We start from the raw sequence: 17,711 nt of genomic DNA, 5'->3' as shown, positions 1-17,711 counted from the left end.
TAAGTAATTATCCCTCAATTCTCTTTCTTTCCTAATCTCCCTGACACTTGAAGAAAATCCCTAGGGTAAGTTAGGTTTGGGGGCATTTCTAGAACCATCAAGACTCTGCCTATATCTCACTACATCAGCTCTTTACACAATGTAATAAGTTACAATTATTGTTCAAATGGGTGGGCTTCAGAAGTCTTTAAAGATACACCAGGCTCTGTCTTGCAGAGCAATGGGAGAGGAGGCTAAACAGGTAGGGTATGAGACCCCTCCCACCTCCCTCCACCAGAGCAGCCTCATATCGTTGCCATTCCTGTCATAAACACAGATTGGAGAATTAGGTTTTATGATGGAAAACTGGGGACAGTGGGGGCAAACTTGTGTCCATTTTGTTTCTGGACTTCTGGTAGGGTGCTAACAGAGCCAGCTTTCCGGGCATGTGGCCAGTGCAGGTGCACAGGCCCCACAATGAGAAGGCCCCTGTGCGTGGGGATGAATGCTTCAAGGTTGCTGTCAAGAAATTCTTAATCTTTGAATTTGTATCTTATAAGTCAAGTCCAACGGAACATCCATGAGAGGACTGGGCTTTGGATTACACACAGTCCTGCCACCTCCCAGTGTCCATGGGCGATTCTCAGCTTCTGGCCCCCTGGCATCCCAGGCCCTGCCAGACCTCCCTATCTCGCTCCCTACGTAGAGATTCCTGCTGCCCTCTACCGTGAAAGAGACATGGGTGTGAGCATGGGAGGGTTGGGGTCAAGTGCACACTCCCTGGGTATCTTGGGATGGAGCATGGTGGTGACCAACCCAGTCTGGGCTGGCAACACTGCTGTGTGTTCCGCAGGCAACTCAGTGGGGGTGAGCCTTTTGCCTACCCGCAGTCCAGGCACTTAGCATGTTCCAGCACTGATGTTGCCATACATTTATGGGCCACCCATCTGTTGTGGGTTGAGATTGTGGGCCCATAGGAAGAAATTCCTGGCTTGATTTCCCTGGCCCTGGTCAGTGCATGGTGCAGCTGCCCAGCAGCTGATGGGAGCAGGGACCCAGAAGCTGATGGTCTGTGTGCGTGTACCAAGATATGGACAGGGCCCTGAGTGTTCGTAAGGGTTTGCACTTACTCTACAAGTATCCCCATGCCTGAGGGATTGTGACATTAAATAGCAATTAAAAAACACACTAACGGCCAGATGCGGTGCCTCACGCCTGTAATCCCAGCACTTTGGGAGGCTGAGGCAGGCGGATCAACTGAGGTCAGGAGTTCAAGCCCAGACTGGCTAACATGGCGAAACCCTGTCTCTACTAAAAATATAAAAATTAGCCGGGCATGTTGGCATGTGCCTGTAGTCCCAGCTACTCAGGAGGCTGAGGCAGGAGAATCACTTGAACCCAGGAGGCAGAGGTTGCAGTGAGCCGAGATCACACCACTGCACTCCAGCCTGGGTGACAGAGCGAGTCTCTATCTCAAAACAAAACAAAACAAAACATCTTAACAAGCCAAGAGAAAGTATACGGAAGAAAGGAAAAACCTTTGTTTTAATAGTTTTTATAGCATCTTCCCCCTGCTTTTTGAAGAGGGGCTGGGGCTTGCATTTTCATTTCGCATATTTCATTTTCATTTACAAGTTATGCACCTGAACTTCTGGTGCTAACAACTATGGAATTCCACCTTGTCTACTTCAGCACCTTCCCCTCCCGTCCCCTTCACCCTCCTGTGCCATGGAAGGAGAAGGAATCTTCCCAGATTCTTTTTTATTTGTTCTGAATCCCAAAGCAGATCTGTGTCTACAAATAACATTGCAAATAGGTTTTCTTAGCAGTTAAGAGGGGAACACCATACAGGTTCAAAACCTTGACTCCTTTGCCAGAAACTGCCATATTGCCAGTTGGTTCTGTAAGTATCTTAGGGCTCCCAGTAAAATCTCTGCTGCTTCTAGTCAAGTCAGCTTTGTTCTAAGCATAGCCAGTAAGATGATGGTCACTCTAGAGCCTGCTTTCTGAGCAAGTCCTTGGGCTGCTCCTAACATGCTGGTCTCTAAAGATGAATTTTATAAAGGAACGCGGGTTGTGAACAACTTGCTTTGCTACTTGGTGTTTTACAAGTTGTATCAGCAAAAGCTGGAAGAGGAGCAGTGAGTATCTCTGTCCACCACCAAGGGCTGGGGCAGTGAGATATGTGGAGCCAGGGTGTGAAATTGACAAGGGGAAAAGCATGGAATGGAGATGGAATTGGTAATAGGAATAGGAGGACTGGTTCAATTAAACCCAAGTCAGTGGATTGGGCTTTCTCTCTTTTCTCCTTACGGCTGTATTGCTTACTGGATTCTTTATCCGCTACCTTTTTATTGCCAGCATGTCTATTTCAATGCCTGTTATGAGTCTGTTCATGTTAATAAGGAAGCTCAGCTTTGTCATAAGTTCCTAAAGCTGTGCTTAGTTCTAAACAGCAACAAAAAATATGTACATTGTATTGTTTATCTGTGTCTTACTTTGTTCCATAAAAGATGTGAGGAGACCTTTAAGAACAAACAGTTTAAAAAAAAAAAAAGGCACAGAAAATGTCAGAGAATAATCAGTGTATCAGTCTGGGCTGGAACAATATAGAGAGTAGGGAAAGATCAGCCTGGGGAGAACGAAAAACCCACAGCTTTTCAGATCACAGGATTTGCACAGCTACTAACATGAATTTGCAGGTGGGGTTTTCTGTGTGTGCCTCTTGGTGATTATTTAACTTGAGGATTCCTAGCATGAGTGGAATGAATGCCTAGAAGGGCTCATCAGAATCTTAAAAGGACTTTTGCAAGCCGGTACAGTGGCTTACGCCTCTAAGCTCAGCACTAAGAGCCCAGGAGTTTGAGACCAGCTGGGCAATATAGCGAGACCTTGTTGCTACCAAAAATAAAAAGAAAATTAGCCGGGTGTGTGGCCCGTGCCTGTGGTCCCAGCTACCTGGGAGGCTGAAGTGGGAGGATCGCTTGAGCCTGGGAGGTAAAGGCTGCAGTGAGCCATAATTGTGGCACCGCCCTCCATGACAAGTCCATGAGTTCAGAGCTGACTTTAATGAAGACACATTGGAGGAGCTTCCGTCCCCCATGGGAGTCATTCCTGCCTGTTTTGTGTTGCCTGGGGGCCAGAGCCAGCACCTCAGAGGGAGAAGTGGCAAGACCTAGGCTTTCTGGATGTTCCAGCACCTTTGTAGAGTAAGTTATTCACTTTAGATGACCCTTTACATTCTTTCAGTCCACCAAGAACCAGGGAACCGAGTGGCCTCCTCCCCACCAAAAATCCTGACTTTAACAATAACATTTAATATACTATGGAATTCTAAATGTAGTCTGTGTGATTACTCAAAAAGTTTTTATAGAAAATATCTTCCTTACTCCCTACTTAAAACTTACATGCTGAAAAAACTAAAAATTATTTTTAGACTGTCAGGATGGGGACACTTCCAAATCCTCTTCAGCTACTACTCTGAATCTGGGTGTCTTAATCAGTTGTTCAGTGAAACCTCTAAATAGCAATGGCAACACAAAATCACCACACACACACGCATATGCACACACACACGTGCGCGCACACACGCGTACGCACGCGCGCACACACACATGCATACGCGCACACACACACATGCATACGCACACACACGTGCGCACACACACACACTTCCCCAAAGAAACAGTCTTTTTCTAACTCTGAAAATGTTTTTTGAACCTACCAAAATTTTTATACAGTAAAGTTTTTGTACTTGATAACCATGTATGTGTGTTTGTATATAATTCTGAGTTCCCTGTTTAACTTTTTATTTTGAAATAATTAGAGGTTTGTAGAAAAGTTGGAAATATTGAGTTCTCATAGACCCTCTCACCTAGCTTTCCCTAGTATTAACTTCTTCATAATCATGGTATATCGGTCAAAACTAAGACATTAATATTGATATCATTTGCTATAAACTTTATTCACATTTTCTCATTTTTTCCACTAATATCCTTTATCTGTTCCAGGACCCAGCCTAGGGTACTATGTTGCATGTAGTGAGCTCTTGAAAAATTATTTCACATGCTCCTCCCTGTAGCCCTTGGCTTGGTTAATTAATAGCACCATAATGTGTCTAGGCACCTGCATCCATAGGAGCAGTTTTTCCCCACTACAGAGCAGAGCAACAACTTCATAAAAATAGATGACTGTTTTTTCGTTTAAATTATTGTTTTGGTGTAGGTTGCTAAAACTGGTATTACTGGGGCAAAGGCTATCAGTTTTATTGCTTCTGTCACTTATTGCAAAATTACTTTCCAGAAAGCCTGTAGCAGCGCATAATCCCATCAGTAATATCCCTAGAGTACTCCTCTTTGTCCACATCCCAGTTCACTCTAGGCTTTGTCATTTGTGTCATTTGTATTTATTCGTCCTAGTTTATTACGTGTGAGCTACTAACCCTTAATTTTAAAATTTCCCCTTATTGGCCGGGTGTGGTGGCTCACGCCTGTAATCCCAGCACTTTGGGAGGCTAAGGTGGGCAGATCACAAGGTCAGGAGATCGAGACCATCCTGGCTAACACAGTGAAACCCCGTCTCTACTAAAAATACAAAAAATTAGCTGGGCATGGTGGTGGGCGCCTGTAGTCCCAGCCACGAGGAAGGCTGAGGCAGGAGAATGGCATGAACCCGGGAAGCGGAGCTTGCAGTGAGCTGAGATCGCGCCACTGCACTCCAAGAGCCTGTACAACAGAGCGAGACTCCGTCTCAAAAAAAAGAAAAAATTTCCCCTTATTAAATTATCATAGACACAGGACATTTCCTATGAAACTGTTTCTGTCCATTCCTGGCTATTTTTTTCTTTTATTTTTCTATGCATTTTAAAAGTAAGATTTTTATTCAGAAATAATTTTAGATTTATAGCAAAGTTGCAAAGATAGTACAGAGTTCTCATAGCCCCTTCTCCAGATCGCCATCATGTTGTATCCCTACAGAATCGTAGTACATTTGTCAAAACAAAGAAATTAACATTGATTCAAAAGTATTAATAAACACTGTATTCTGATTTTTACCAGTTTTTCTTCTAATGCCCTTTTCTGTTCCAGGATCTAATCTAGAATGCCATATTCCATTTTAGTCTCTATGCATATGGTCATTCATTCATTCGTTCATTTATTTATTTTGAGATGGAAGCTCCCTCCATCGTCCAGGCTGGAGTGCAGTGGTGCGATCTCGGCTCACTGCAACTTCCACCTTCTGGGTTCAAGCAACTCTCCTGCCCCTGCCTCCCGAGTAGCTGGGATTACAGGTGTGCACTACCACACCCAGCTAATTTTTTTTAGTAGAGACAGGATTTCACCATGTTGGCCAGGCTGACCTCGAATTTCTGATCTCAAGTGATCCACCTGCCTGGGCCTCTCAAAAGTGCTGGGATTACAGGCGTAAGCCACCACACCCGGCCACATTTTTAAAAATTGTTTATTTTTGAGACGGACTCTCACTCTTCTTGCCCAGGCTGGAGTGCAGTGGTGCAATCTCAGCTCACTGCAACCTCCGCCTCCTAGTTCAAGTGATTCTCCTGCCTCAGCCTCCCAAGCACGCCCAGCTGATGTTTTTTTTTTGTTTTGTTTTGTTTCTCTTTAGTAGAGACAGGATTTCATCATGTTGGTCATGCTGGTCTTGAACTCCTGACCTCAGTCGATCCCCCCTGCCTCGGCCTCCCAAAGTGCTGGGATTACAGGCATGAGCCACTGCGCCCAGTCCCCTATCCATTTTTAACTTCAGAACTATCTGCTTTTGTAATCTTACACATTTTCTTCAGTCAGTTCTTTTTCTATTTGATGCCACTTTTCCATGGAAAATGTTTTAAAACTTTCTATATCCAAGGCTTTTGTAGATGATCGCCCCTCACGGGCATTTGTTAAGAAGACGACTCCTTGGCATGTTTTAGGCGGCCAGGTAGCTTGCACTTCTCAATTCCCATCACCCGCTGTGCTCATCCTAGTTTAATATCTTAGATTCGGAATTTAGCCCTTTTCCCGTGGCACATGGCTGACCAAATTCTTGATTAACATTCAAAAGCCAGTTACAATCAAATTGTAGAAAACTATAAGAAAATTGCTTTGAAAACTATATGCTGTTTTGTCAGAGTTCTTTTCTGTCCTTTGTGTAACTCCGCTCAGACTTCTGTAAGGGAGATGTTCTGCCACCTGGTGGACAATATTGAAAATTACATCTTTAAAGAAGAGGGGCTGGGCGGGGTGGCTCATGCTTTAAGTAATCCCAGCACCTAGGGAGGCTGAGGCAGGCGGATCTCTTGAGCCCAGGAGTTCGAGACCAGCCTGGGCAACATGGTGAAGCCCTGTCTCTACAAAAAAATGAAAATATTAGCCTAACGTGGTGGCATGCGCCTGTAGTCCCAGCTACTCGGGAGGCTGAAGTAGGAAGATCACCTGAGCCCAAAGAGGTTGAGGCTACAGTGAGCCATGATCGGCCATTGCACTTCAGCCTGGGTGACATAGTGAGACCCTGTCTCGAAGAAAAAGGGGGCAACATTTCATCTGGAATTAGAATTTCTTTTGCTTGGAAGAGTACCATTAGAGCCGATCTAATGGGCCTTTATTTTAGAGGTGAAAAAAAAATGAGTCATAGAGTTATTTGTGATAACAACTAGTTCTTGGTAAAAATGGCGTTTGAAGATGGGTCTTCCGAGCCTCCAACTGCTCCATCCTGCTGTCTCTGTCTCAGTGTATAACAAATCATTTTCAATATATTTGTGAGGAGAGGTTTTTGGTACTGTTTTTAGAACCTTGTTCTTTGAAACACATAATTAAGGAAACGGGTAAGGAAGATTGTGCTGCCCCAGATATTATATTCTCTGGGTTTCAGTGTCCTCATCTTTCAAATGAATGTGTCATCAAATTAGAAGTCATTTCAGGTTCTGAGAAAATTTCAGATTTCAAATGAAATGTGGTAGCCCTCATCTGTGGCATCTGGAGATGAAATAGTCTATCTGTATTTAAGTCTAGAGAAGGAAAGAGAGAGTGCCATGAACCAGGGCTGGCTCTTCTTTCCTGAACACACTCTGCATAGGTGCCCTCCCCTCTGCCAGGCACTTAACCTGCAATTTTCCTGCAAAAACAGGCATTATAGTTATGTTTCCATATTGTAGATAAGAAACTGATGCTTACAAGACATCAATTATTTATCACACATCTAGTAACTGTGATGGAACAGGGACTCAAACACAGATGCATTTGACTACAAAGGCCGGGGAAGTGTCACGCCCACCTGTTCCCAGTTATTGCTTCTCTCAGCTTTAAGATTTTGGGGCCAGGCTTGGCGGATCACCTGAGGTCAGGAGTTCGAGACCAGCCTGGCCAACATGGCGAAACTCTGTACCTACTAAAGATACAAAAATTAACTGGGCTTGGTGGCACATGCCTGTAATCCCAGCTGCTCGGGAGGCTGAGGCAGGAGAATTGCTTGACCCCGGGAGGCAGAGGTTGCAGTGAACCTAGATCATGCCACTGCACTCCAGCCTGGGCAACAGAGCAAGACCCCATCTCAAAAGAAAAAACATTTTGGCAACCTGGGTATTTGGGGTTGGAGTAGCAGGGGTGTTCAAGGTGGGAATGTGTGAGGGAACTGGAAGGTCAGTGCTTGACGACAAACTCCTTCTCACCCTCATCCAGACTTGTGGTCCAATCTTTTGTGGTGCTTTTCACATGTTACTGAACCTGTGGACAAATTCTGATTCATTTGCTCTGGAGTGGGACACGAAATCGCATTTCTGTTAAGTTTGCAGGTGATACTGATACTGCCAGTCTACAAACAACACGGAGTAATAACACTATACAGTTGGAAACCTGATAAAAATAAGGCACCAATTTTGTGCAGCTTCTGCAGGGGAGTACACATAGTCTTTCTATGCAGTATCTTCTAGTTCTGTTATGGCCATTTGCAACCAATTTGCAGCTGCTCAGGAACTTTTTTTATTGGCACTGGATTTTGTGGAAGCTTCGTGTGCCTCCTTACTCTTCTGTTATAACTTGCCTCAGATGGAGAGGAAGAGGAAGGAGATGAAACAAACCATTGGGTAGTAGGTTTGACGGAGCTTTCTGAACTGAATGGTGAATGGACATGAGATTCTAATATTCATCTGTGAGCTTTATTTATCTGTGCCCTCTCTTGGTTCCTATTAGCATAGATTTTCATGAAGTAATTATATTAGCAGCTACTGACTAGCACTAATAGATAAGCAGGAAGTAGTAGGGAAGTACCTTTTCTCATTCAGATTTATTTCTGGTCTGTGTAGCAAATTCATTATCATTACTTAGCATTTATATGGGATTTTACAGCTGCATGTAGTTCTTATAATTGATTTTTATTCATGTGGTACAGGTTTCTTCTTTCAGAAATCCTGATCTGTGTGGGAAGTTTGGGTTTGATTTGCATTGTTGATTCATTCATTGAGTCAGAGACGTTTATTGAATGCTAAGTGTGAAAGGAGCATACATACTTAATGTATGGTGTGGTTAAGAGCGTGGACTCTGGACCAAGACTGCCCGGTTTAAAGCCAGGCTCTGCTGCTTACTAGCTGGATGACCCTCGGCAAGTTACCTAACCCCTCTGTGCCTCAGTTTCCTCATCTGCAAAATGAGGGTAATGATGGAGCCTACCTCATATGGCTGTTATAAACATTGAAATGACATATTATAAACACTATAAATACACATGTAAAGGGCTTGGAACAGTCCTTAGCATATAATAAGCATTATGCACTGGCCATTATACTCTTCCTACTACAAGAAGGAATGGATATGGCCCCTGCCTTCAAGCAATGGAGAAGAAACAAGCAAATTCAATGCACTGTGCCAGGAGCTGAGCTCCTGAGTCATGAATGGGGGTTGTTCCGGGGCCATATTCCATGGCTGGGTGAAAGGGGTGGCTTGGATGGTTTCCCAGGAGACAATACCTAAGGAAATAAGTATATATGAATTGTCACTGGAGTTAGTAATTCTCTCTCCCCCCACCACCATTCTTTTCAAAAAATGTAAGTGCGGAAGCTTTGAAAATGATTTGATATGTAAATTTGTGTTCATTTTCAGCAAATGCTTTTAGGATACAGATCTGTTAAGATGAGGTCCATCTGTATTTGCCCAATACTGTGGATAACATTGTTTCTGTTATCTGTTCCTGTGTACTATGTAGCAAACTGCACCAAAACTTAATAGCTTAAAACAATCATTTATTTTGCTCAGGATTTAGTGGGTTCCAGAGTCTGGGGAGGGTTTGGCAGTGCAGTTCCTGCCTGATCCACATGGGGGCGGCTGGAGCTGGAGGATCCTCTTCGAAGATGGCTACTTCTCCAACCTGCTTCCTGGCTCAGTGCTCCTCCTCACGCCCTCCAGGGCCTCTCCATGTGGCTTGGTCTTCTCATGGGGTGGTCTCTGGGTAGGCAGTTGTAATTCTTACCTGGTGTCCAGCTTCCAAGAAGCAGGAAGGTGAAGCCACCGGGTGAGGAAAGGCTCTTCTTGGCAATGGCGCCACGTCACTTCCACTGTATTCTGTTGTTCAGAGTCGTCGCAGTCCAGATTCAAGGACTGGAGAAACAGACACCACCTCTTGATGAGACAGTGGCAAGTTCACGTTAGAAGGAACACATAGGATGGGAGGTTTTAATGCAGCCATCTTTGGGTGGTGCAATCTGCTAAACATGTCATTCCCACGTTTCAGTCATTCAAAATTAGTGCCTTCAGTACAGGGCAGAAAATAGCAACATGGTTGAATCTTGAAACCAAGGTCCAGAGCCAGCGTTGGATATATCAAGTCCTGGCCGAATGAGATTCAGCCTCTCATGCATGGCTTTTAGGTTGGTATTCACAAAGAGAAAATAAGGATCATCTCATTCCAGCCTTAGGAAAAGCAGAAGGCGCAGAGAAGCAAAGTAACCTGCCCAAGCATGCATAGCTGGTCATGGCAGAGCAGGACCCAAAGCCAGGCTCCGTGACCCTTATCCAGCCTGCTTTTCCACTGAGTGGTGCAGACACTCACTCCCATTGGCCTTGGCTGCTCATTTTGCCTCCTACCCCAGAGTACAGCTTTTGTGTTTCTAAAACTGTTTTCCTCTGTTTATTTGCCAACATGGCCAAGCGTATAATGCCGTGTTCCTGGCAGAAGCACGGCTTCCTTTCCCTTATTAACTTCTGGTCACTAAGCTTGCCTGAATGAGCGGTCGAGGAATTGGCAGCCATATGTGAGTCCCCGAGTTTTGAAGGGTGCTGTCGAAAAAAGATGCATTGTTGTCTAACTCTTGGCAGCTGCGCCCTCTGAGGGGCAGATGCCTGGAAAAACTAATGAAGGAAAGGCAGACTTCCCTCTTCCCCTGAAGGAATCAGGTAGGAAACAGGTGAGGAAATGGGCACCAGCCAGCAGCAGTGGCAACAGCCACCATCCTGATGGTGCCAGAGCAGCAGGTGTGTGAACCTGGCCTGTTGGGTTCTTGGCACAGAATTTTGGGCCATGAATAATCACAGAACTGAACAGCCTCGGGCAGGAGTGGCCACGGGACATCCATTCAGCAGGTCTGGGTGCTCCAGGAAGGACCAGCTGGTTGAGACCTGGGGGTCCTGAAGCTGGCATTCCAAGGCCATCTGGAAAAGAGCCAGCACGTCTCAGAACTCATTCTATCAGGCTTGCTGCCTAAGAGCTTAATGCCAGATACTGGTATTTAGATAGTGATGAAAACATTTCTGCTTTATTTGCAGTTTAAAAATTGATGGAGAACTGATGGTTTTTCCTACAGAACAATTAGATTAATTCAGATGCTGGCCAGGCGCAGTGACTCATGCCTATAATCCCAGCACTTTGGGAGGCCGAGGGGGGTGGATCCTTTGAGCTCAGGAGTTCAAGACCAGCCTGGCCAACATAATGAGACCCCATCTCTTAAAAATAAAAAATAAAAAATTAGCTGGGTATGGTAGAACACACCTGTAGTCCCAGCTACTTGGGAGGCTGAGATGGGAAGATCGCTTGAGCCTGGGAGGCAGAGGTTGCAGAGAGCCGAGATTGTGCCACTGCACTCCAGCCTGGACCACAGAGCCAGATCCTATCTCAAAAAATAAGTAAATAAATAATTCAGTTGCCAAGCCATTTCTAGCTAAGTCACAATACTTTGTCACTTCTAGGATTCCTATTTAAAATCTCATCCAAGTGTGAGGCCCTATAGCGAAGTCACAAAGATCAAGGTCTAAGTTCTCCCTCTGCTTCTGACTCTAGTACTTATAAGAAAATCATTTCAGTAGTCAGCCTTTCACATTTTCAGACTCTAAACTGACACCAAGAGTGGCAGCTCTCAACAGCAGTCTGCAGCAGATTCATCTGTTCACTCAGCATGTGTGTATTCAATGGCTAGTACATACATAGGATGGTAGGAGATCAGTCAGACTGGGGAAGGAAACAAAATAATGCAGCAGAGACAATGCTAATATCATTTAAGAATGACAATTACAGTGCTGCTGGAATTGAAGAAGTAGCTTGCAACTGCACTGCAAGTTGGATTTTTGTTGCTTCACGTTGAAGCAGTTCAGTTGGATGAGTTTGCTAAGCCCTAACACATAAATAATTTAACTTAGCTTTAGGAGACCCTCAGACTAAAGATCGCTTCATGAAAAGTGTACTTAGCTGTTAGATCTACACATTCGTATCCCAGATCTCTAGCCAGACATGCTTAGTTCCCCCTCTGGTGTTGGCACCAATAGGATATGTGTCCCTTTTGATCCATGATAGTCTCATTTTCTCAGCAGACATGCTGCTCAGGAAGGGGCAGACAGGTCTCCACTGGGGCCCACTTTCCTGCTCCAGCCACGTTACCAATGGTCAGATTGAACTGCAAGTGACCCTTGTCTCTAGCAAAGCTGGAAAATGGACCCGCGTAAATGACACATGGAACCCAGAGCCAAAAGCTTGTGATTTCTCAAAAAGTGCTTCTCCTGAGAGCCATGATTTTTTCAGAGTTACAAGCTCAGATGAGATCGCAACCTAGAGCATATTTTTAGGAAGTACTTAGTTTTTTCTCCTCTTCACCAATGCAGTGGGCCAGTGTCACTAAATAAATAAAGCAAAATCCTACATCAAGCTCATCTCTTCAGATAGTCTTATGCATCTCGCTGTGTTTTGGTTGAGAGCTAGAAACAATGGAATGAATGGGCATCCAGTGTCAACCTTCATCATTTGACAGGAGTAGAGGATGGATGGAGAAGGGAATGAACATTTCTCCAGGTCCAGCCATGTGCTGGCCACTCTCCATGCATCTCTCTGATTCTCAGCACCACCATGCAGGGGAGGTGAAGTTATTATTCTCATTGTACAAATGAAGAAACTTGGATTCCGAGAACCTAATGTATTATGTGGGTGAACTGAAATTTGAACCCAAGGAGGCAGGCTCTAAAGCCTATGTTCTTCCCCATAATACAATAATGATTATGTTAGCCGACATTCATTGAGCGTTTAGCATGTATGGGCACAAATACACAAAGGTGCTGTGAGGCCATTATGGACAAGTTCAGTTTTCTGTCTTTCAGTTTTATCCCCACTTCTGGAAATGCTGCCACAAGCCTCACAGTGCTCTGTTCTCCCACAAGCCTTGTGAGGGTCTCTTATTTTTAGTCGAGGGAGCCAAGGCACAGAGGGTCCGATGGCTTGATCACAGTTCCACAGTTAGTAAATGGCAGAGCTGAGATTTGAACCCAGGCAGTCTGGTTCCGGAGCCCAAGCTTTTCATTGCTGAGCTACCCTTCCTCTTAGTGTAGGTCAGCCTGTCCCTGGCCTTGTTTTTTGTTTTTGAGATGGAGTTTTGCTGTTTTTGCCCAGGCTGGAGTGCAATGGCGTGATCTTGGCTCACAGCAACCTCCGCCTCCCTGGTTCAAGTGATTTTCCTGCCTCAGCCTCCTTCCTGCCTCAGCCTCCTTCCTGCCTCAGCCTCCTAAGTAGCTGGGATTACAGGCGCCTGCCACCACGTCCAGCTAATTTTATATTTTTAGTAGAGATGAGGTTTCACCATGTTTGCCAGGCTGGTCTTGAACCACTGCCCTCAGGTGATCCACCCACCTGAGCCTCCCAAAGTGCTGGGATTACAGGCGTGAGCCACCATGCCCAGCCCGGCTCTGCCCCTTAAAGCCTGCATTTGGTTTGGTCCCCTGATTCCCTGTGGGGTTGTTGTGGTGGGAGTTCTGTTCCATAAGCTCAGTTTCACCTAAGGACATGTACCTGTTTTAAAGATGGAGAGGTAAGAGAAAATATAGTTTTGTATGTGTGTGTGGTTTGTGTTTGGGTTTGTTACTAGTCTGTTCTTATGCTGCTAATAAAGACATACACGAGACTAGGTAATTTATAAAGATAAAGAGGTTTAATGGACTCACTGTTCCACATGGCTGGGGAGACCTCACAATGATGGCAGAAGGCGAAAGGCACATCATACATGGCAGCAGGAAAGCGAGAATGTGTGTGCAGGGGAACTTCCCTTTATAAAACCATCCGATCTGGTGAAACTTATTCACTATCATGAGAACAGCACAGGAAAGACTCGCCCCCATGATTCAATTACCTCCCACCGGGTCCCTCCCATGACATGTGGGAATTATGGGAGCTATAATTCAAGATGAGATTTGGTTGGGGACACAGCCAAACCATATTAATGACATACCCAAGCAGTTGGCTCCCAGTGAATGACAAAAGAGAAAAAAAAACAGCCAGAAAATCTTTGTCCCTAATGCAGGGCCGTGGTCCAAGTGGAAAGATTAAGAAGCACGAGCAGCAATACCTGGGTTCTAGCCCCCACTATCAGCGATGAGCCGTGTGGCTAAACCTCTCTGGACTTTACTTCTCTCATCTGTAAAATGGGACGACGCTATTGCCTAGCCTGGGAACCTCACACTGTTGCTGCGAAGATGAAACAGGATGTGTTGTAGAGATGCTTTGATAACCTACAGCCCCCTCTAAACATCAAATATGATTTTTGTCTTCCGAAACTGTCTTCAAAATATTTTGATGTAATGGTTCCCAGCAGTCCTGCCAGTCAGGGTGAGTTAGCCGTTTGGGCGGCCGTGTGGACAGAGCCACCTAGAGACAATGTGGGGCTTAGCCCAGTCCCAGGTGTGTACCAGCTCTAAGACCACCTCCTCGTTCTCTGAGCCTGGGAATCATGATTTTAGCAGTGTTTTATAGTATGTCATAGCTTAAATTAAATAGCATAGATTTCTTTTTTTCCAGACCTTAGAAGAAATTTAAAGTGGGAAATGTCTGGCAATAAACTGGTTATTAATGAGGATACATTAAAATGTAGATAGCACCTTATAATGTGAGAAATTAGGGAAGTTTTCATGTAACTTCCAGATAGGTGACCGTGAAGACATGTATAAAGAAGTTCCTATATGTTAATATGGGTATTTGTCGCCTCATAGACAAAACAAGCCTTGAAACAATTTTTCACTGGTTGTATTTAGTAAGTGTGTGTGCGTGCACGTGTAGATTTTTTACGTAACGTAGAATGAATTACTCTCCCTTTTTCTTTACTGTGGAGCACATTTATGTAAAGCACTTGTCAGTTCAGACTTCCTTAGTGGCTCAGCCCCAATGGAAAGGACGCCTCTTGAGTTTATCTTACCAGCCTTCCTTTCCTTGTACCCCAGGTTAAAGCCAAGTCTGCTCTCAACCTCCAGAGGCCTGCTTGATAAGACTTGGGCTTTAATCACAGGGGTTTTATACTAGCTAAAAAAAAAAAAAAAAAACCCTCACCTCAAGGCTCGATATAAATGTAAAAATGGAAGTTGCGGGCAGGCACGGTGTCTTAATGCCTGTAATCCCAGCACTCTGGGAGGCCAAGGCAGGAGCATTGCTTGAGCCCAGGAGTTTGAGACCAGCCTGAACATAGTGAGAACCTGTCTCTATTTAAAAAAAAAAAGAGAGAGAGAGAGAGAGATAGAAAGAAATAAAAAGAAGAAAGAAAGCTGCCCCCAAGAAAAGAAAGAATGGGAGGGGAGGGGACAGGGGGAGGAGAAGGAGGGAGGGAGGGAGGGAGGGAAAGCTGCCCCCATTTTACAGGAAAACATAGCTCCTTTGCATGCTTCTTGAGTTCCTCTGTGAGTTCCTCTGCCGCTTCTCCCTGCAGTGTTTGTGTTGATTTTGAGAGAGCAACAAGGATTGCCAAAAATGGGGATTGCCACAGAATCTGGCCTGCTGCCATTAACGGCATTAAAGCACTCTTACTGTCCAAGAGATAGGCTGTGGGTAAATAGTATAGTGCCTATAAAACATTTTCCCCCAAATCTTGTAACTTAAAAAGTTAATACTGGGTACAAAATTGACCCAGATAGCTCAGAAGTTCCCCAGTGGCACTCAAGCATGTGCTGGTGTGGCATTGCCTGCAAAACACCTTCGCATTCCTATGGAGTTGTTTGTGGGCCCCTCTCTTTGAAAGATGTCTGTAGAGGTGAGCTTGGCCAGTGCTCAGTAACTGTGTACTAGCCAGAGTGGGGATGTGCTAGTTGAAGCTAGTCCCTTTCCCACTAGTTTAAGCTGTGTAGAATTACGATAGAGTGGTTTGGCCAGCACTAGGGCACATCACATTGTAAATAAGTGGAAATATTCAGAATATTGTGTTCTGTTTTATGTGCTAAAGTGTGAACTGCCATCCTCTCCTTCAAGAGCAGTGTGAGAAACGGGAAGCTCTATTGCATTGTCATGGAATAAGTGTCACAGAGATTGTGTTTTGCATGTGGAATTATAACCTAGATACAGAATAAACCTAATGACTCTCTGGTCCAGTCATCTCTGTTAAAACAAGAAGGTTCATAGGTAGAGTTAACTGATCACCCTGTTTTTAAACCTTTGACCTATGGATAAAAAGCCCACAGCATCGTTAGTAGAGGAGTCCTTGTTTTAACATCTCTTTTTCTTAAGAAGTTCACCATTACTGTTCTGCAAATGCTCCTCATCATTCCAAAGCTTCTACTTCTTTGATATCCTATGTAGAAGGGCAACTCTTGGTTGGCATTTTCCTAACTCATTCAAATACTTTAAGATAACCCATTCCCTCTCTGATAAAATTGATCTCGGCTCTCCTCTACCTTTATAATTCACAGAACTCGTGTTGCTTTAATTATTTTTGGTGTTTTTTTCTCTGGATAGTCTAAATTTTCTCATTGAATGAAAAAAACTCACTGAGAGATCTTAAGTACTGGTTATCTGCTTGGCACTTACCTAGGTATTGTGGGATATGAAAAAAATACACATGGGGACCCTGACCTCAGTGGCTTGTCAGGGAGGCCATAGCAGGTGGTGGGATGAGTACTGTGGACAGAGGGCCCCAGTGTTCACCCGTCTCTGCTACTGCCAGCCTGGGAGACCTGGGGCAAGTCACTTCCCTTTCTTTGATGGGCGTCATCCATCAAGCTGAAGACAAGAAATCTTTGAATTCAGCTCTGAAAGTCAGGTTCTGGGGCTAGCTGGGGAGCTGGAATTCACTTAGAGAATAGCAGAACGTGAAGGTGAAGAGATGAGCTACCATCTGCAGTAGGAGTTTCAGATTTGGGATCAATAAACTTCTGCAGGGCCTCAAATCACTAGACCCACCCCAGGTCCTTTCAAAAGACAGTCCCAGTTGTCCCACAGGTGGCAGTAATGAGCCGCAGTCAACACAGCACAGGAGTTGCCATCCTGACTTGACCCTGAGTGAGAGCCCTGGCCACTCAAGGGAGCCTGCAGAAGTCTGCAGTGCAGCAGAGCCCAGGGACGCGGCATCGTGGCCCGTCAGCTGTGTAGGCTGCATGATATGAAGTCCTCCCCGCTTCCCTCTGACCTTCCCCACCACAGATTCCTCATCCAGGGCTCCCCTCCTACACTGTATACTTCTGCCCCATCATCATCTCAAGGCTTCACAACAGAATCGCACCTGCAGTTGCTTCTCTTGGAATTTTGGGAATCCATCGCCTCGCAACATCCTCTGGGTCCCTCCTTCCTGTTTTTGTGTGATCACTAGGGTTGGTCAGTCATGCTCGCTCTCAGAATAGTTTCTAGTTTCTGGAGTTCCTCAGTTTCCACCTGTCTGTCTTTCCTGGCGGCCACATACACACAGGGTAAGACAGCAGAGACAAGTATGTTACCTACTTGGAACAACATCCAACCACATAAGTCTACATGGGCCAGATTATTTCATTCAAAGGGAAACACATCTTCTTGCATTTTGAAAATCACAGCTCAGCCAATACTGAGGAAGAGTTGCCAATCTCCATGTGCAGAACGGGTGGGAAGTAACTATCTTAGGAACTTGACACATGTTTCTGGAACAGGCTTGCCCATGACAGCATCCGCTTTGTGCCTTCTTGTGAGCAGAAGCCACAAGGGGGCCCTTCATTCTGTCTGTCTGTCTGTCTGTCTTCAGATCTAGCCTAAGAGATGTCTCCTCCTCAGATAACTTCTGAGCTCTGGGGTTAGGTTTCTAGCCTTAATTCCAGTCTGTGGCTGACTGTGGTCTCCTTTTTCATATCTCAGCTCTGTGCACATACATTCCTCCCTGTAGGAATTCAGCATATCTAATTTACAGTGAATTCTTTAGAACAATTACTTAAAATGTTTTTTCTTCTGCAATTGCCATGCCTATCTTAGCAGAGAGTTTCTTCGTATTTACTTCACCTTTGCATTACACACTGACTTCCTGTTAGTCAGGGACCATTTCCATGAGTGTTGGGCAA

The 17,711-nt window shown here is 44.9% G+C and overlaps 1 protein-coding gene across 1 annotated transcript in view; it reads left to right on the top strand.

The window, feature by feature from the left end:
- APBB2 (amyloid beta precursor protein binding family B member 2) overlaps window positions 1-17,711 on the top strand; it is a 411,292-nt gene that overhangs the window by 281,598 nt on the left and 111,983 nt on the right. The gene's annotated exons all lie outside the window — the stretch shown is intronic.

This window comes from Theropithecus gelada, chromosome 5 (assembly GCF_003255815.1).
Source record: "Theropithecus gelada isolate Dixy chromosome 5, Tgel_1.0, whole genome shotgun sequence".
Classification (NCBI taxonomy): Eukaryota; Metazoa; Chordata; class Mammalia; order Primates; family Cercopithecidae; genus Theropithecus; species Theropithecus gelada.
Note: the sequence above shows the minus strand (reverse complement) of the source record. Positions and strands in the feature narration are given on the sequence as shown.